This window comes from Heptranchias perlo, chromosome X (assembly GCF_035084215.1).
Source record: "Heptranchias perlo isolate sHepPer1 chromosome X, sHepPer1.hap1, whole genome shotgun sequence".
NCBI classification, from domain to species: Eukaryota; Metazoa; Chordata; class Chondrichthyes; order Hexanchiformes; family Hexanchidae; genus Heptranchias; species Heptranchias perlo.
Window position 1 is genome coordinate 26463815 of NC_090370.1, and position 20599 is coordinate 26484413.

At 47.6% G+C, this 20599-nt stretch overlaps 1 long non-coding RNA gene and 1 other non-coding gene across 2 annotated transcripts; both read left to right on the top strand.

The window, feature by feature from the left end:
- The first annotated feature begins 3068 nt into the window (after positions 1–3068).
- On the top strand, positions 3069–3158 carry trnar-ucg (transfer RNA arginine (anticodon UCG)). The gene is given in 2 exon segments: positions 3069–3105; positions 3123–3158. It is a non-coding gene; the product is annotated as a tRNA-Arg (tRNA).
- Positions 3159–18765: 15607 nt separating this feature from the next.
- On the top strand, positions 18766–20582 carry LOC137307131 (uncharacterized). Its single transcript, XR_010959051.1, has 2 exons — positions 18766–19051; positions 20011–20582. It is a non-coding gene; the product is annotated as an uncharacterized lncRNA (long non-coding RNA).
- The last annotated feature ends 17 nt before the right edge of the window (positions 20583–20599 follow it).

The window sequence follows — 20599 nt, forward strand, 5'->3', positions numbered from 1 at the left end:
ATTGTGTGTTCGGTTCTTCAGATTTAAAGATCTCGTGCCGCCTCTTTTGACATTTCATGCTGTCGCAAATCGCCTCTCTCTCCGGCCGATTAACAACTAAACTCACACCTGCTATTTCAATATGGCCGGCCAGAGGACCCAAAGTGCCCACATGAGAACAGTAAGAAGGAGAAGCTCAATGGAACAGACCAGCTGTACCTTGAACTCCGGTGGAAATGTTCAGAAGCAAAAGGTTAAAATGCTCCAGGGGAAGATCGAACTCAACACTTCGGCATTCCTCGAGCCTGATACTATTATATAATACCGCGTGCTGACCGATTACGCTGCTAAGGCCGCATGGTATTAATACTCTCATTAAACACCCTCATTTTCGGCCTGGAAGGTTGTATGTTCTTTCAGACAGGTTTCCAAGTGGATACATGCAGCCAATTGCCGTTCGGCTGTTGGTGTTTTTGTGGTCCAATTCTTGCCTGCCACACGGGAAGCGGGCATTCGATTGCCACCCAATGCAGCAGCATTTTCTGCATTCATGACATCGCGTGAATTGGGATAAATTCATATTTAGCTTCAATCTGCAAAACATCTTCAGACTTTTTCTTTTCTCCAGGTGTGTTGCGTTCACTTAACCTCGGCTTCTATACGCAAAGGGTGGGAGACGTTTGAAACGCACTTCTGCAGATGGTAGTTGATGGCAGCTCACTTGTGAATGTTAAATCTGAGATTGATAGACTTTTGTGAACCATGGGTAATAAGGGATATTGGGCTAAGCCGGGTATATGGAGTTAGGTCACAGGTCCACATCTAAATGCCACTGCCACTTGCTGCCTCCTGATATGCGCCACCTTCACCTGCAAGAAAGCGGGACTTGTGTCTGGGTGATGTTCCTGTCATTGTTAAATAGCTGCAAGTGTGTGTCACCTATGAGTTGTGGGTGGACGGCTTGCAACAGTGGTAATGTGTAAGAGTGAGAGGAAGCGTCTGGTTACAAGAGTTGAGGACTGATGGAAAGAATTTGTTGGTATTTGGGGGATGGGGGGTGTATTGCATGGTGCAGTTGGTCGGAGATGAAACTTGAGAATTGCCCTCACTCAGCTTGACCACTCATGTCAAAGCATTGAACTTCTTCCTGCACTGCATCCATGTTCATGATGATGTGCGCCTGGCATTGAATTCGTCCCCCGCTGCCTCCAACTGCCTTTTGGATATCTGTCTGGAGGGCCTCTTGCCCTCACCCACCCCTGCGGATACATCATGCTCCTCCTTCTGTTCAACTCCTGCACCACCGACTCTGAGCATCAGCAGAGAACCTTGGTGCATGCACCCTCCAGGCCTGGTACCAACTCAGATCGGCAGATTGGTGAGGTCTGGCGTGCAGATCGGAGGATGTGGGATTTGGTAGTGTATAACTTTTATTCAATGTTTGAACATAACTCATCAGTGTGCAAACATAGGGATGTACCTGCATCTATGTTTTACGTGTACAACGTCTAATCTCTGTTCAGACTCCGTTTAGACAGTGGACTGTTATTTTAAGCAAATAACAGGTCCCAGCTGCCTTCAAGCGATTTCGAAGAAACATCCTCCCTTAAAGAGATTGAGCTCCCCCGGGCGGTGGAAAGTGTGAATTGCAATGATTCCACGTGCAAGGCCCGGAATGGAACACTGATTTCAGGTGAGTCTTCGGGCCAGCCGGATCTTGCGTCCTGCGTGCCCAAGGGTCATTGGGCGCGGAGTAACAGCGCATCACGCTACCTGCGCCCAAAAACGGCACTGATCCAATTCCCCCCTCCCCCCCCCCCCACCACCAACGTTTCCTGTGTGCGCCAGTCGACAGGATTCGGATATGGTACCTGGCACATGGGGCCACAGGAAGAACGATTCCACTTAGATTGCCCTCTTCACACCTCGGACGTCCCAATGCGCTTTACAGACAACAAACCACTCGTTGAAGTGCAGTCACTGCTGACATGTAGGAAACGAGGCAGCCAATTTGCACACAGCAAGATCCCAAACACAGCGATGTGACAATGACCAGATAATGTGTTATAGTGATGTTACTGCAGGGATAAATATTGAACAGAGTAGCAGGGAGAACTAATTACCCTATCAGTTCGAGTTTGGACCTTTGTAATGTTTTTCTTTCCTTATTTTTATCTTCTTCAGATTCCAACTGATCAGAAAACTGACAACTGAACTCTCAATGAATTTTCGATAAATCTGTCACTCAAAATAAACAATGTTCGAAATAAAGAAATAAACCGGATTGAGACGGTTCACTTCACTTCACTGAAACGTCGAATTCCGGTTAAACCGGCGCGGCGGAGTCACAGCAGCTCATCGCTGATCTGCACCTCAACTCTATTTAGCGAAACAGAAACTGGAAAATTCATGTTTCGAGACGAGTTCACTAATTTCCTGAAAAATGAATATCACTAAACCAGAAAAATATTCCCTGCCCTGATTAAAGACACAGTCGAACATATCGCAAGAAACCCGCGAATTTATTATTACACGGATAGAATACCGTGCTCAATATTAACATTAACACTGAGCGCTTTACCCCGTGGTGCGGGACCCCGTCCGCGTTTATATTTACCAAAAAAAAAGAAAACCAGAAAATAATAATCTCACCCGGCGGAATTGGGGATTGTTCGTATTTTACAGGAAAGGATGAGGCCACTGGGCCCCTCAGGTTTGGATAGTATATTCTGTTCACATTCTCCGCTCGGTGTTGTTCTCCGTGCACATTTTCAGTTTCCCGATTTGACTTTGTTTTATTTCCCGTCTCTTTATTTCGCAGACTGAGTGCGAAAGCGATTGCTTTAAAGGCAAAACGTTTTGATCAAAGATTTGAACATTGTTTAGTCTGATTGTAGGTTTCTCGGAGACCCAGCGGGAGTTCAGTTGTCAGTTTCCGGATCAGTCGGAAACAGTCGAGCCAACTTGCTGCAAGAGAGAAAACAATAAATGAACAACATCAACAAAGCGAAAGGAAGAGAAAGAGACAAGCAGTGTATGAACCATCTCTTCCCAGCGTTTAGGATCATTTGGTGAATCAATTCATCATCGGCCGCGTGGCCTAATGGATAAGGCGTCTGACTTCGGTATTAACTCGAGTTGTTATCAGAAGATTGCAGGTTCGAGTCCTGCCGCGGTCGTTTTACTCGCTGGGTGAAAATTTGTCCGACGTGCGCCCGAAATGTTTTGCACCCGACCGTTTCGAACAGTCGGATGGAACAGAAATCCCTAAATTACTTTGCTTTCAGAAATTGACTCCACATTTTCAAAATTGTAGATCTGGGTGCACGGGCAGGACATAGTGTAAAAGTGACTTTATTTCTACTGTTTGGATTCAGAAATGGTCGGCGAATCCATTGTGCTCTGTCGGTATGGGTCCGAATCCCATCCGTGTCGTTATTGTATTGAACTTTTGTTATGGCCCACCATAAGTTTTGTACAATCAAAATGGGCTTGAATGCTATTAATACCAATCCGACACCGGTGTTTTAAGTCTGTATCCCTGGCTGGTTTATATTTTGTTGAAATGGAGAGGGACAACTTGTCTTATAAACCATGATGTGGAGATGCCGGTGATGGACTGGGGTGGACAAATGTAAGGAATCTTACAACACCAGGTTATAGTCCAACAGTTCTATTTGAAAATAAAACTGTTGGACTATAACCTGGTGTTGTAAGATTCCTTACACTTGTCTTATCAAGTAAGACTTTCTAAAATTTAAATGCTCTGAAGCTGCATTGCCGTTTGTGTGAGAATAGATGCACCAACTAGACTAGCGCTAATACACATTTCCTAATACAAAACACACACACATTAAACTCTTGTGCAGTATTTGTCGGAGGTCACCCACAGGAGGAGGTCAGGGCCTGGTGCATCACAGACATTACTCACCAACATTTTGTGGGAAGAGATGAGAAATGCAATAGGATAAGACCAGATAGTCTGGAGAGAGTGTGGGAATACAACAGGATGAATAGAGCGAGATATAAGATGTACTGACAGGGGATAAGGAAGAGAAGATCATGACTGATACCCATGGTTTCCCTTGCAGAGACCGACGAACAAAAGATAGATGTTATTGCGCAGACGTATTGAGGGAGAAGGCGCAACAAAGTGGCTTGGCAAATGTATCAATACCATAACGTTCGGAAATAATTAAATTTATGTGGGTGCCGTGGCTTAGTGGTTAAAACACCTGTCTTATCAACCGAAGTATTTCTGAGTTCAAATCACAGCTGGTGCATTTCGCTCATGTTAAATCCCAGCGGTTCCTTTCGCAAAGTCCTCCTCACCAACATCTCGGGACTTGTGCCAAAAATTGGCCAGAGTTGTCCGACAGACAAGTCAAGTAACAGCCTGTTCATCGAATCAGAGCTTTCAGCCAAAGTCCCCGACTCTTCCATCACCATCCCTGGGGAGCTCCTGTCCCTCCGGCTGCACAGACCAACCAGCGATGGCAGCACAGTCATAAATATCTCGAAGCGAGTGTCCCTGGGAGTCCTCAACATTAACTCAGGACCACATCATGGCGTCAGGTCAAACATGGGGAATGGAGAGAATGACAGCCAATGGGAGGCGGGGGAGAGAGAGAGAGACAATCTCTGTGTGTGTGAGAGGGGAGGGTCTGGGAGGCTCGGGTTGTGGGGGGGGGGGGGAGAGTGTGTGTTGGAGGTAATGAGCGGGTGGGAGAGCATGGACCGCCTGTGTCTGAGGTAACCGGCGTAACTATGGATGGGTGTGCGCAGATGGCTGACAGACTGGGCGAGAGTATTGAATGGGGGAATCAGACCTCGCCTCCTCAGGCCGCCCACCTCGCTGGGGAGGGTGAGGCTGACCAGCCTTCTGATGGGGTCTTTATGTGCAGGAACCTCAATCTGCAAACGGAACAATATTAATGAGACCCTTCTAGATTAACAGAGTTGTTTTTCAAAGAATTCCAGATGGTCAGCTTGTTTTAACATCACTCGTCGAACCACGAGACCCCTTCATCAAGGTTGTTTTTCAAGGTTGGCCAGTTTGTGTGACCGCGCTCGTCACGATCCCGGCCCACGCGCTTTCTTTGGGTTATTGTTCGTCTCCTTTGGGTCTTTGCGCCTCTTTGGTCACGTGGCTGCCTTGCCTCACACTGGGGGTGGGTGAGACGGGTCAGTCACCAATCAAAGTTTAAGAAAAAACGTCAATATTTCCCTCCTGCCAATATTCTCCCCTGGGTCCCCACTCAGAGAGCCGGGGGACAGCTCCCTCAGACGGCTGGGCTAATGCACCGTCCAGCGCTGATCCCCAGAGATTAGGAAAATCCCAGGCTCGAGCTCGGGCCTGCTGCTGAGGTTCGACTTCTTGCCTTTGACCTCGGCTGGACATGGGCTCAGTGCCCTCGGGCTTGGTAGGGGGCGGGGGTTTGCGGGGACAACATGTGAGGAGGAGAGTGTGCCAGGCAGCTCTTTAAACTGAGGAGTGGGTGACGAGGAAATTGACTAGAATGGTGCCAGGGATGAGGGACTCCTGTTCCGGGGAAAGACTGAAGAAGCTCGGGTTGTTCCCCCGAGAGCAGTGAAGGTTAATTACATGGAATCACTTTGAGAGTACAGAACAGGGACACGCCATTCGGCCCATCAAGGCCATGCCGGTGTTTCAGCTCCACACGAGCCTCCTCCCTCCCAACTTCATCTCACCCTATTCTTCTATTCCTTTCTCCCTCATGTCTTTATCTGCTGTTCGCCCCAACCACTCCTTGTGGGAGTGAGTTCCACATTCTCACCACTCTCTGGGTGAAGAAGTTTCTCCTGAATTCCCTTCATGTCTTAAATGTCTTCATATCTTCTTCGATCTCTCCTTCCAATGTCCTGCCCACCTTGCTGGTCTCTGTGATCAATAGAAACATCGAAAATAGGAGCAAGAGTAGGCCATTCGGCCCTTCGGGCCTGCTCCACCATTCAAAATTATCATGGCTGATCGTCCAACTCAGTACCCTGTTCCCGCTTTATCCCCATATCCCTTGATCCCTTTAGCATTGAGAAATATATCTATCTCCTTCTTGAATACATCTAATGGCTTGGCCTCAACTGCCTTCTGTGCGAGAGAAATCCACAGGTTCACCACCCTCTGAGTGGAGAAATTTCTCCTCGTCTCTGTTCTAAATGGCATACCCCGTATCGGAAGACTGTGACCCCTGGTTCTGGACTCCCCAGCCATCGGGAACATCCTCCCTGCATCCAGTCTGTCTGGTCCTGTTAGAATTCTATATGTTTCGATGAGATCACCTCTCATTCTTCTAAACTCTATTGAATATAGGCCTAATCGACCCAATCTCTCCTCACACGTCAGTCCTGCCATCCCATGAATCAGTCTGGTAAACCTTCGTTGCACTCCCTCCGTGGCAAGGACATCCTTCCTCAGATAAGGAGACCAAAACTGCACACAATACTCCAGATGTGGTCTCACCAAGGCACTGTATAACTGCAGTAAGACATCCCAATCTTCTCACATTCCCCTTTCCCATCCTTTCCTTTATTGTCGATGTACTCAGCGTACGCCTTTTTCTTTAGTTTTAATTTTATTCATTATTCGCGGGTGACTCACCTCCTGACTCCACAAAGCCTTTCCACCATCTACAAGGCACAAGTCAGGAGTGTGATGGAATACTCTCCACTTGCCTGCATGAGTGCAGCTCCAACAACACTCAAGAAGCTCGACACGGTGAAGGTTCCCATCTCTCTCTCTCTCTCCTCCCCTGAAGGTGCTGACTCTGACTAGGTTCAGTTCTACACTCACTGGTTCCCCTCCCTCTACTCCCCTGAAGGTGCTGACTCTGACTGGGTTCAGTTCCACACTCACTGGTTCCCCTATCTCTCCTCCCCTGACGGTGCTGACTCTGACTGGATTCAGTTCTACACTCACTGGTTCCCCTCCCTCTCCTCCCCTGAAAGTCCTGAATCTGACTGGGTTTAGTTCTGCACTCATTGTTTCACTTCCCTCTCTCACCTCTCCCCCTCCCCCACCACGAATGACCAGGCTCTGACTGGGTTCAGTTCTGCACTCATTGGTTCCTCTCCCTCTCTCACCCCTCTCCCCCCAAGCACGATGGTCAAGGCTCTGACTGGGTTCAGTTCCACACTCAGTGGTTCCCCTCCCTCTCCTCTCCTGAAGATGCTGACACTGGCTGGGTGTTTATGCTCTCCCCCTCATTTCGACATTCCGTCCCTCCCGATTGCTGCCGGTAAGCTGTCCATCTGTGGTATCTCCCACTTTTGGCGACGAACTCTCTCTGACCAGTCACCATTTCTCCTTCATTTAAAGACGGTCCCTAATCTGTCACTATTTCTCCTTCATTTACAGACACTCCCTGACGCGTCACCATTTCTCCTTCATTGAAAGACTCTCCCTGACCTGTCACCATTTCTCCTTCATTTAAAGGCTCTCCCTGACCAGTCACCATTTCTCCTTCATTTGCAGTCACGACCTGACCCGGCAACATTTCTCCTTCATTTACAGACACACCCTAACCAGTTCTCTCCTCTCTCCGCATCTCCCACCAGATGTCCGTTCACTTGTGAACAAGGACCTTGCCATCCACAACCTTATTGCGGGTGGCTGCATCTGGAAACATAGGAACAGGAGTGAACCATTCCGCCACAGCTTGGTATCATAACCCTTAATACCCTGGCCAAACAAAAATCTATCAATCTCAATTTTCAAATTTTCAATTGACCCCCAGCCTCAACAGCATTTTGGAGTGAGGAGAGTTCCAGATTTCCACTACCCTTTGTGTGAAGAATTGCTTCTGACATCACCCCTCAACGGCCCAGCTCTAATTTTATGGTGATTCCCCCTTGTTCTAGACTCTCCCAACAGAGGAAACGGTTTCTCTGTATCGACCCTATCAACTTCTTTAATCATCTGAAACACCTCAATTCGATCACCCCTTAATCTTGTATATTCAAGGAAAGACAAGCCTAGTCTATGCATCGATCCTCATAAATTATATAAGTGATCACTGTAAGTACAGGATAGAAATTCAGAACAGACAGTTTCAGTTTGTGTGGAACATTATTTTCTCCATAGTCCCAAGAAGATGCAAATCCCCCGTCCCACACTCTCCCTCTTTATACCTATTAAGCTGTGAATCCCCCGTCCCACACTCTAACTCCTTGTTCCCATTCAGCTGTAAGTCCCGCGTCTCGCACTCTCCGTCCTTGTCCCCATTCAGCTGTAAATCCCCGTACCACAACAATCTACCTCCTTGTTCCTATTAAGCTGTAAATCCCCAGTCCCACACTCTCCATCCTCGTTCCGATTAAGCTGTAAACCTCCCGTCCCACACTCTCCCTCCTTGCTCCTATTAAGCTGTAAATCCCCCGTCCCACACTCTCCCTCCTTGTTCCTATTAAGCTGTAAATCCCCCGTCTCGCACTCTCCCTCCTTGTTCCTATTAAGCTGTAAATCCCCCGTCCCACACTCTCCCTCTTTGTTCCTATTAAGCTGTAAATCCCCCGTCTCGCACTCTCCCTCCTTTTTCCTATTAATCTGTAAATCCCCCGTCCCACACACTCTCCTTCCTTGTTCCCATTCAGCTGTAATTCCCCGTCTCGCACTCTCCCTCATTGTCCCCATTCAGCTGTTAATCCCCGTACCACACACTCTCCCTCCTTGTGCCTATTAAGCTGAAAATCCCCCGTCCCACACTCTCCCTCCTCGTTCCGATTAAGCTGCAAATCCTCCGTCCCACACTCTCCCTCCTTGTTCCAATGAGGCAGTAAATCCCCCGTCCCACACTCTCCCTCCTTGCTCCTATTAATCTGGAAATCCCCCGTCCCACACACTCTCCTTCCTTGTTCCCATTCAGCTGTAATTCCCCGTCTCGCACTCTCCCTCATTGTCCCCATTCAGCTGTAAATCCCCGTACCACACACTCTCCCTCCTTGTGCCGATTGAGCTGCAAATCCCCCGTCCCACACTCTCCCTCCTCGTTCCGATTAAGCTGCAAATCCCCCGTCCCACACTCTCCCTCCTCGTTCCTATTCAGCTGTAAATCCCCCGTCCCACACACTCCCTCCTTGTTCCTATTAATCTGTAAATCCCCCCCACACACACTCTATCTCCTTGACACGTCCTCACTGTTTGAAATCCAAATTCATTGCAGGCTCTAATTTTCTCCCTTTCTCTCCTGAAGGTGCAGCGTGATGGTGGGGTTCGGCCCCAGTCACTGTCTGCCCTCCAGTACCCGGCCAAGTGGTAATTCTGCAGTTGAGAGCCGAAACAGCGACCTGCCGGTATTTCGACCATCGGTAGCCGCCGTCTCTGGCTGATTCTCTCCGGCAAATCTGAGGCCAACGGTGGCAGATCAACAATAACCTGCATTCACACTGAGCGGAGTCTCAGCAACACCGAGTGCTGCTCAGGCCCTGAATCAGAGCCGGGGGACCCGGCGGACTGGCGGGCGGGGGCCCCGGACATGTATTAAACCGATCAACCAGCGCCTCCCACGTCCAACCCGCCGCTTCCCGATTTCTTCTCCCGTTTCCACCGAGTCCGACTCGAGACAAGAGACAGGGCAGAGGCGCTCCCAGTATGCGGGGCGGGCCTGGGGAGCTTGCGCCGTCTAAGCGGAAATGCAGCGCCTTGGAGAGATAGAGGGGTTTCTGGGGCGCGGGGAATGTGGGGCCGGTGGCCGCCATTAGTCGCCGGGCGTCGTTCAGTGTTTTATTGCCCGCGTCGCGCACAGAACCGTTTCTCGAAATGCAGACTGAGGAGTTCAGAGCCGGTTTGCTGAACAGACACTGACCGTACAATGTAGAACAGTGTTTTTCAAACTATTTTTCTCGTGACCCAGTGAAAGAAAAACACTTCCCCCAGGGACCCAAAACAATAATATCTTCTGACTGCAGTTTTCATCAAATCCCAATAGAGGACAATCCATGCTCGCTCTTCACTTCACTTCACTTCAAGTAATAACTAAAATTAGACATCGACGTCACTTGAAAAATATTTTAAATACAGTATTAATAAAGTAAAAAAAGATCAGGTTGAGTTTCACTTTCTTAATGTGAAGGGTTGGACTGTCGCTTGTTCATGATCTCGTTCCAATCTGGATCACACGATGAAAGCTCCACACGCATATCAGGAGCGCTGTTGAGTCGGTTTCTTTCTCTTGTTTTTAACCGTGTCAAAGTCGAAAATGCAAGTTCGCACATATAGGTTGTTGTGAAGGGCAGCAAAAACAGAACACTAATCTGACTTAACAGAGGATATTCTTTGAAAATACTGATCCAAAAAGATGACAAACTGAATCACTTGTGGCGTGTTTTCAGTGTGCAATCACAGGTGAGTCGCACCAGCTCGTTTTCTTGCTCAGGCATCAAGTTTCGCTTCATTATTGATTCAGGGTTTTCGAAAACAAAATGACCTTTCACCCAACACTTTGCCTTCAAATTTTCAAACCTCTCTGCAGGGAAGTAGCGACTAAAATGATCAGACAGAGCAGCGAGATGGAACTGTATGACACATTTCATTTCATTCCCTTTTTCTTCATTGATGCTGTTCTCCTCAGTGTGTTGTAACAATGTTGGGAACATGGAATAGCTCGGGCGATTACTTTTCACTCCGGCTTGCCACAGTTCTAATGATTTTTGAAAGATTGTATCTGTTCACAATGTCGAAACAAATGATTGCCTCTTCCTTGTAATTTCAAATTCAGATCGTTTAAAATTGAGAACCTGTCAGCCAGGTATGACAACTTCATTAACCAACTGTCATCGGAAAACAAATTTGTCATGTTAGACTGTTTCTCTACCAGAAAAATGTGAATCTCTTCCTGAGTTCTTACACCCTTGTAAGCACCCTGCCCCGTGACAGCCATCGTACTTCAATGTGAAACAGTAAATGAGTGAGCACAGCTCCCTTTTCTCAGGATAACGCTTCAAAAAAGCTTTTACTTCAGTGAGCTTCCTTGAATGAAATTAACAATTTTCACTACTTCCTTCATTCCTGCCAAAAGATCAGGGGGAATACCCTTGGACGTCAAATCTTCGTGGTGAATGAAACAGTGATTCCAAACATCATGATCAGCTGCCTCAGATATTCTTCTCATGACTCCACTATTTCTACCCGTCATATTTGCTGCTCCATCACTTGGAATTCCTTTGCAATTAGCCCAGTCCAATTTGTATTTTCCATCTATACAGTCATGTTTTTTTTTATTCGTTCACGGGATGTGGGCGTCGCTGGCGAGGCCAACATTTATTGCCCATCCCTAATTGCCCTTGAGAAGGTGGTGGTGAGCCGCCATCTTGAACCGCTGCAGTCGTGTGGTGACGGTTCTCCCACAGTGCTGTTAGGAAGGGAGTTCCAGGATTTTGACCCAGCGACAATGAAGGAACGGCGATATATTTCCAAGTCGGGATGGTGTGTGACTTGGAGGGGAACATGCAGGTGGTCTTGTTCCCATGTGCCTGCTGCCCTTGTCCTTCCAGGTGGTCGAGGTCGCGGGTTTGGGAGGTGCTGTCGAAGAAGCCTTGGCGAGTTGCTGCAGTGCATCCTGTGGATGGTACACACTGCAGCCACAGTGCGCCGGTGGTGAAGGGAGTGAATGTTTATGGTGGTGGATGGGGTGCCAATCAAGCGGGCTGCTTTATCTTGGATGGTGTCGAGCTTCATGAGTGTTGTTGGAGCTGCACTCATCCAAGCAAGTGGAGAGTATTCCATCACACTCCTGACTTGTGCCTTCTAGATGGTGGAAAGGCTTTGGGGAGTCAGGAGATGAGTCACTCGCCGCAGAATACCCAGCCTCTGAACTGCTCTCGTCGCCACATTATTTATATGGCTGGTCCAGTTAAGTTTCTGGTCAATGGTGACCCCCAGGATGTTGATGGTGGGGGATTCGGCGATGGTAATGCCGTTGAATGTCAAGAGGAGGTGGTTAGACTCTCTCTTGTTGGAGATGATCATTGCCTGGCACTTATCTGGCGCGAATGTTACTTGCCACTTATGAGCCCAAGCCTGGATGTTGTCCAGGTCTTGCTGCATGCGGGCTCGGACTGCTTCATTATCTGAGGGGTTGCGAATGGAACTGAACACTGTGCAGTCATCAGCGAACATCCCCATTTCTGACCTTATGATGGAGGGAAGGTCATTGATGAAGCAGCTGAAGATGGTTGGGCCTAGGACACTACCCTGAGGAACTCCTGCAGCAATGTCCTGCGGCTGAGAAGATTGGCCTCCAACAACCACTACCATCTTCCTTTGTGCTAGGTATGACTCCAGCCACTGGAGAGTTTTCCCCCTGATTCCCATTGTCTTCAATTTTACTCGGGCTCCTTGGTGCCACACTCGGTCAAATGCTGCCTTGATGTCAAGGGCAGTCACTCTCACCTCACCTCTGGAATTCAGCTCTTTTGTCCATGTTTGGACCAAGGCTGTAATGACGTCTGGAGCCGAGTGGTCCTGGCGGAACACAAACTGAGCATCGGTGAACAGGTTATTGGTGAGTCAGTGCCGCTTGATAGCACTGTCGATGACACCTTCCATCACTTTGCTGATGATTGAGAGTAGACTGATGGGGCGGTAATTGGCCGGATTAGATTTGTCCTGCTTTTTGTGGACAGGACATACCTGGGCAATTTTCCACATTGTCAGTTAGATGCCAGTGTTGTAACTGTACTGGAACAGCTTGGCTAGAGGCGCAGCTAGTTCTGGAGCACAAGCCTTCAGCACGACAGCTGGGATGTTGTCGGGGCCCATAGCCTTTGCTGTATCCAGTGCACTCAGCCGTTTCTTGATATCACATGGAGTGAATCGAATTGGCTGAAGACTGGCTTCCGTGATGGTGGGGATATCGGGAGGAGGCTGAGATGGATCATCCACTCGGCACTTCTGCCTGAAGATAGTTGCAAACGCTTCAGCCTTGTCTTTTGCACTCACGTGCAGTGCTTCGAATATTTGTGCTCCTGTTGCATTTGTTGGTAAAGTTAGACAACACAGCCAACCTTCTATAAAGTCATCTTGCCCGACATATCTCACAGAGAAGAACAGTGTTGCACAATTTGAAATATCAGCACTCTCGTCAAGTTGGATCGCAAAATCCCCGGCTGACTGTAACCGAGTAATAATCTTGGCTTCTGAATCCTCAGCAATAGAACATATTCGCCGAGACATTGTGCTGTCACTGAGAGGAACGCTTCTCAATTTTTCAGCAGGCTTCTCGTCGAAGATTTCCGCACCATATCCAGAGATGCTGAAATTCTTCCAGCATCTCTGAATAAGTTTTTCGGCAACTGTAAGGGCCATTTTCTCTTTTGCCACACTGTATGCGACCAAATATGACACCAGTTGCGCCTTATCATTCAGAGCAGTTGACCGATTAAGAACTGGTGCTGATAAATTTAATCCCCGTTGCTTCCTTTGAAAATATTCAAGCGGGTGATCAAAGAGTTCCCCATGTTTTGTTTCAAAATGTCTTTTTAATTTTGACGGTTTTAAACTCTCGGTTACAAGCACCTCGCTACAAATAACACACTGGGGCTTTGGATCATGGTTTGAGTTTGCACAATTGATGAAACCACATTTCAAAAAAGCCTCACTCTCCTGCCTCGTCTACGATTTGGTTTTCTTCTTAGTGGACGGATCAGGCCTGGTCCACATGGCAGAAGTTTGTCCCTCATTACTCGAACTTCCTGTTGCAGACGACGTACTCACACATGTTGGTTTTATTGTCGGATGGAGATGGGTTTGAGAACTGTGTTTTTGAACTTCTTTGTTTTATTATAAAATGATCAAATTTTGGGAATTAAGGTTTGGTGATTAAGCCGCCCCTGACTCATTTCCCCGTGATACTGGGCCCAGACCAGCACCACTCACCGTGGCTTTGGCGGCGAGGAAGGGCGCGTCCTGGTTGATTCTCGGAAACACGAAACCTAACAGAATGACTATTCCACTGGAACAAGGTCATCGCTCCACAGAATGAAATGACTGTCTGTCATCTGCCCAACGGAAATTACCTGATAAAAACGTGAATGTAATCTTCAGTCCAACATTCAACCAATCAATGTCACGCAATCACAAGTTCTGATTACAAAACTGCCTGTGACATTTCATCTCTTTATGAAATAATTGTTTGCCCTTTTCTTATTTAATGTCCAGTTGTGGTACATTTGATTTTCTCGACCGTACCCATTTAATGGCAGTGAGCTGATATTGCCAATCGGGCTCAGCATTCTCTGGCAAGCAGTTACCTGCCCTATAAGCTCCGCTGATAACCTGATATCTGACGAATTTCCTTTCCATGTTCCATTACATTTATGCTTTTATTTTTAGGGTTCAAACGAGGGGGCACAAAGTTAAACACAAAGCAATTTGGCAACATGCAGGTCTCCCAATCAACGCAAGAGCACGCAGAAGGAATCCCAATGGACCAAACCCCTTCTCATTCACTGCCACTGGAAAAAAATCCGAACGGACCAACCCCTTTCCTATTCCCTCCCATTGCAGAGAATCCCAAAGAGAAAAAACCCTTCACAGTCCAAGCATTAAAGAGAGTGCGGTGCCCAGAACTGAACACAGTTCTCGAAATGAGGTCTAACCAGAGCTCTGTATAACTGTGACATAACTTCCACTCCTTTTTATTCCAGTTCCCTTGAGATAAAGATCAAAATTTAATCTCCATTTCACCTTATATTTTTTGTGAATTCTGTACTTGGACCCCTAAATCTCTATCCTCCCCCACAGTCCCTTGCTTTTTGCCATTTAGAAAATACTCTGATCTATCTTTTTAAGTTTCAAAGTGGATGACCTCACACTTTCCCACGTTGAACTCCATCTGCCACTGTCTTGCCCACTCACTTAATCTATCAATGTCCCTTTGCAACTTTCTGCTCCCATCTATAATGCTTACTGTGCCACCTAACTTAGTTTCGTCAGCACACTGGGATATAAGGTTCTCTGCATAAGAACAGAACAAATAGGAGCAGGAGTAGGCCCTACGACCCGTTGAGCCTGTTCCGCCATTCAATCAGACCATGGCTGATCTTCGACCTCAACTCCACTTTCCCGCCCGATCACCATATACCTTGATTCCCCTAAAATCCAAAACTCGATCGATCTCAGACTTCAATATACTCAACGGCTGAGCGTCCAAAGTCCTCTGGGTGAGAGAATTCCGAAGATTCACAACCCTTTGAGTGAAGATTTTTTTCCTCATATTGGTCCTAAATGGCCGACCCCTTATCTTGAGACGATGACCTCTAGTTCTTGACTCTCCAGCCAGGGGAATCAGCCTCTCAGCAACTACACTGTCAAGCCGTCGAAGAATTTTATACATTGCAATGTGATCACCTCTCTTTCTTCTAAACTCCAGCGAATGTAGACCAATTTTACACAATATCTCCGCACAGTAAAATTGCAGCAAGTCCTCCTTACTCTTATATTCCAACACCCTTGCAATGAAGACGAATATTTTATTTGCCTTCCTCACTCTCATGAGACCCTTGGTAACTCACTATTTCCAGTATGTTTTTCCTCTATTCCTTCTGTTGGGAAAATAAATCAATGTTGAAAACATTTCACTCCAATTATACCAGTTTCTGTTTGGGGAACAAAATGCAGCTGAACTGCAAACTTAGAGTTTCTGAAGAAAGCGGATTAATGTGAACGTTGAATTGCGATGGCCGGGAATCGAACCCGGATCAACTGCTGGAAGGCAACTATACTCACCACCATACCACCATCGCCGAAAAAAGTTATCAATAAAATGGTTCCCAACCATCAGATCCTGAACATCCACTGCAGGCTGTTGCATTTTTTTCTTCAGTTGAACTGGTTTCTGACGGATCCTTTCTCGCTCTGTCGCAGTTCCCGTTTCCGCCCAGTAGATGACGCCAAGCCCCAATCAATGGAAATTACACAACAGCCAGTAATTGTTCACCTGATATCGGACTGAAGAGACAGTCGATCCCTGCAATACTTGACCAGCTGGAAATACATATTGCCGCAACTCACATCAGCCATTGTGTAACATTAAGTAATTTCATTAAATCATTCTGGAGACCTGAGTACGAACTGGGCACAAATGGCAACTTAATATTCAAGTCGAAAAGATCTTTAGAAAGGACCGAGAAGTAGGGAAAGGAGGAGGAACAGCAATATTGCGAATGGAAAATATTACAGTAGTTGAAAGATAGAATATCAGTGAGCGTGAGGGGGCAGTGTAAACACTCCGAGAGAGACTGATCAAAAGTGGCCCCACTGTAATCCTCCAGAAGGTATAAGAAGGGCGAGTTGGGGAGGATTTCTTCATTCTTTGTGAAAGTGTTTGTGAGATTGTGGAAATGTCTGAATGAGGAAAATCCGGTGGAAAAACTCGGGCCAAGGCCAAGTCTCGCTCATCCTGGGCAGGACTGCAGTTCCATGTGGGCCGTGTTCACAGGTCCTGTGAAAGGGGAACAATGCTGAATGTGAAGGTGCCGGAGCTCCGGTCAATCTGGCTGCTGTGCTCGAGCACCTGACGGCTGAAATCCTCGGGCTGGTTGGTGATGCGGCCCGCGACAACAAGATGACGCGCATCATCCCCAGACACCTGCAACTGGCCGTCCGCAACGACGAGGAGCTCAACAAGCTGCTGTGAGATGTGACCATCGCTCAGGATGGGATGCTGCCTAATATCCAGGCCTGTTTCTGTGTCGTAATTTCGATGTAACTCGATGGAAAGGCTCTTTTCAGAGCCACCCACTGTATCTGTGAAAGGGCTGGTTACTGTCTGAAGGGAGACGCTGATATCATGCCACCAGTGTTGCTTTGAGCTGCTTTTTTTTCGTTGTGGACGAGATGAGGTATGAATGGGACTGGAGTCGGGGCACCGACCACATACCGAGACTTTAAACGGTAACTTATGGACCCCAGTCCACACATCACCAGATTTGTTGTATTTATTTAAACTACTTGCCATGCTGGGCTCGTAAAGCATCACCAGAACTGTTCGACTAAACTTTCCACATCAGTGGGATTCAGCGCTTCGCTCCGTTTCTGTTCTATTTTGTTGGATTATTCAAATAACTCATCAAACTCACTGGGGAATCACTGAAATGCAACTCTGTACAGAAACAAATGACAGTGAACGGCCTGGTCCCCAGGAGATCAGAAATATTATTCGCCTTTCGCCTTGTTGACCAGTAAACCGTGTTTCGAGTCCACCTACCCGCGTTGGTTCCACATGGGAATCAAATAGAGAGGGCGGGAGGGGAGGAGACAGAGTGACGGACAGAGCAGAGAGCGGCCTCTGATCTTCCAGCTCCACCTCCAGCTTTCTCCACCCGCCAATTTCAAACCGTTTATTGATAATTGAACCGAAACACAGCGGTCCGCACAAACCCTGACAGATTCGGGCTTCATATTCAAGGATTCCCAGGAACCCGGAGCTTTTAAATAAGCCCCGTTACAATTAACAGTCAGTAATATTCCTGACTAAATACAGTCCCTTCGATAACAAGTCAAACCGTCTCCTTCCATTTAAGTCCCACACCCGATTCTATCTCCCCACATATCCCCTCCCAGACGGGTTCAGCGTTTTACAAACACCTTATTCCAGCTGATTTGGAGAATCTCATATGTTGGGGGTTGAGTTGTGACGCGGAGTTTCTCCGCCAGTGTTACCGTCTCACAGAGACTCTCGCCCTGAATCTGTGAAAAGAAAATGACCATGAACTGGACTGGAGCCGAACACATCCCCAGTTACAGTGAGGCTCGGACACCCCATTCTCTCTCTTTTATATCAGACAGTATTCCACCTTCATGTCCAGCACTTGAGAGAGACACACACACTTTCAGTCTTACACTTCCGATCAGTGTGTTCATATCACCCTCAATAACTGTATCCAACCTTCAAATACAGCAGCAGAGAGTGAGAGAGAAAGGGAGACAGATACGGTGAGAGAGCGAGCGGAGAGGCACAGTGCCACAGTATCAGTTCCAGACTGACCTGTAAAGTTGCGTTTGATCCAGAAAATCCCGTTGGAGAGACAGAAGATGCATTCTTATCTCTCATGGATATACCAGAGACGGACACACTGTTAATCCCACACTCAAGGACAGTACAGAGAGTGACAAAAACAATGTGGGCCGAATTTAACCCTCTCTTGCCTGTTGTACTATATTCGGTTTTGCAGATCAGGTCCGTTCGTTATTAATCTCAGTGGCCGAGAGTTTCACTCTGATTATATTAATCTGGGACTGTTGCTGTCTGATATTAAGCCTACACAGTCCCAGCAAATACACCGACTCCCGCTTTCCTCCCATGTTCCTCCAGGATTGGTTTGAGAAATCCTCCCTCCAGTTTCGGGTTCACGCGTTACTTTATCAGTAAAGGGAGCAAGAATAAAGAGAACCCATTGGCTCATTTCACAGCCGTCCACGTTATCTCTGATTGCCCCTTTACCATAAAAAGATACCGAGAGAAACAGCAGGGATGGAAACATCCAGTTGAATAGTGAGAGATTGTAAAGTCAGTCTGGATTCCAGCGATCGGCACTGGTGGAATCCCATCTGTTTCCCATTCTGGTGCCTGTTCCTGCACTGCCTGTGGACCCCATTCCCTCTGACCTTTCCCCCACTTCCTTTGCTCAGACTCTGAAAAATTCCAACTGGGGAAAGTTTCCATCGATTTTGGTATTGCGAATTAAACCAGATATCTGCGCATGCGCGATTCAGCCCCGCCCCCAGCGCTGCTTGCTGGTGAGCAGAAGAGCGCATGCGCGCTCTCCTCCCCCAGCTCGGCCTGTGGGCGCCATTCCCTCAGTGAGCGGAAGAAGATGGTTAAAAACAGCCGGGAATGGAGAGATCACGGCCCCCGGGGGAAGGGAGCAAAGAGCAGCCTCGTTACAGCAGCTCATCGCTTCGGGACCGTGTCCGCAGATGGGCTCAGAGATCGGCATTGAGTCCGGGGGCTGTTTGCAAGAGGCGGAGTGGATCAGGAACTGGTCCCGGAACATGGAGTGAGCGGGGGAAGGAAGAGGTCATTCTCGGGCTGTGTGTGTCCAGGGTGTGTCCAGGGTGAGGGAGACAGAATGGGAAGAGCAGGTTGTTTGAAATCATTGCTGCTTTCTCTCCCCAAACCAGTGGTGAAATGTTCCTGGTTTAGTTCCAGTCTCACCCTGTTTATTGTTATTGGACAGTGAACAGTGGAAACAGAGCCGGACAGTAAGGATATGGGGAGTGATACAAAGAGCATCTATTGCAGGCACCAGGTGACAAGTGTGAACACGTTTTAAACAGCGGCTGTTGTGTTTCGGTTGAACGGTTAGTTCCATGGTGGAGGGTATTAGAAACCTGACCTGTACAAAGGTCCCCGCCCCATCGGGTAGTGCCATTCATGGATCAGTGCAGGGGTTGTGTTGTGTCTGGATGTCACCAATTTGTTGTCAAACAGCCCAACACACCTGGTGTGCAGAAGCTGAGAGCTGCAGTACTGCAGTGGAGTCAGACACTGACACTGTTTGTATGTTTGTATCGCTGGTTTTCATTTGTGGTTATTACAATGATTATTAATTGTAAACAATTTTACAACACCAAGTTATAGTCCAACAAATTTATTTTAAATTCCACAAGCTTTCGGAGGCTTCCTCCTTCGTCAGGTGAACGGTGTGGAAATGAAATTTTCGAATCCTTCGCATTTTAAAATCACAGAACAATGCCTGGTGATTACTGCCTGTTGCCAAGGCAATCACAGTGAGCAGACAGAAATGTGTCACCTAAAAAGGCCACCGAATATACAAACCCCCCCAAAAAGAGAGAGAGAGAGAGAAGGAACACAGTCAATGACCCGTTATATTAAAAACAGATAACATTTGTTCGCTGGTCGGGTTACGTGTAGTGTGACATGAACCCAAGACCCCGGTTGAGGCCGTCCTCATGGGTGCGGAACTTGGCTCTCAATTTCTGCTCAACGATTTTGCGTTGTCGTGTGTCTCGAAGGCCGCCTCGGCCAACGTTGTCTACCTCATACGTTGCAGGAAAGGATGCCCCAGACCATGGTACATTGGCGAGACCATGCAGACGCTGCGACAACGGATGAACGGACACCGCACAACAATCGCCAAACAGGAGGGTTCTCTCCCTGTCGGGGAACACTTCAGCAGTCATGGACATTCAGCCACCGACCTTCGGGTGAACATACTCCAAGGCGGCCTTCGAGACACACGACAACGCAAAATCGTTGAGCAGAAATTGACAGCCAAGTTCCGCACCCATGAGGACGGCCTCAACCGGGGTCTTGGGTTCATGTCACACTACACGTAACCCCACCAGCGAACAAATGTTATCTGTTTTTAATATAACGGGTCATTGACTGTGTTCCTTCTCTCTCTCTTTTTTTTGGGGGGTTTGTATATTCGGTGGCCTTTTTAGGTGACACCTTTCTGTCTGCTCACTGTGATTGCCTTGGCAACGGGCAGTAATCACCAGGCATTGTTCTGTGATTTTAAAATGCGAAGGTTTCGAAAATTTCATTTCCACACCGTTCACCTGACGAAGGAGGAAGCCTCCGAAAGCTTGTGGAATTTAAAATAAATTTGTTGGACTATAACTTGGTGTTGTAAAATT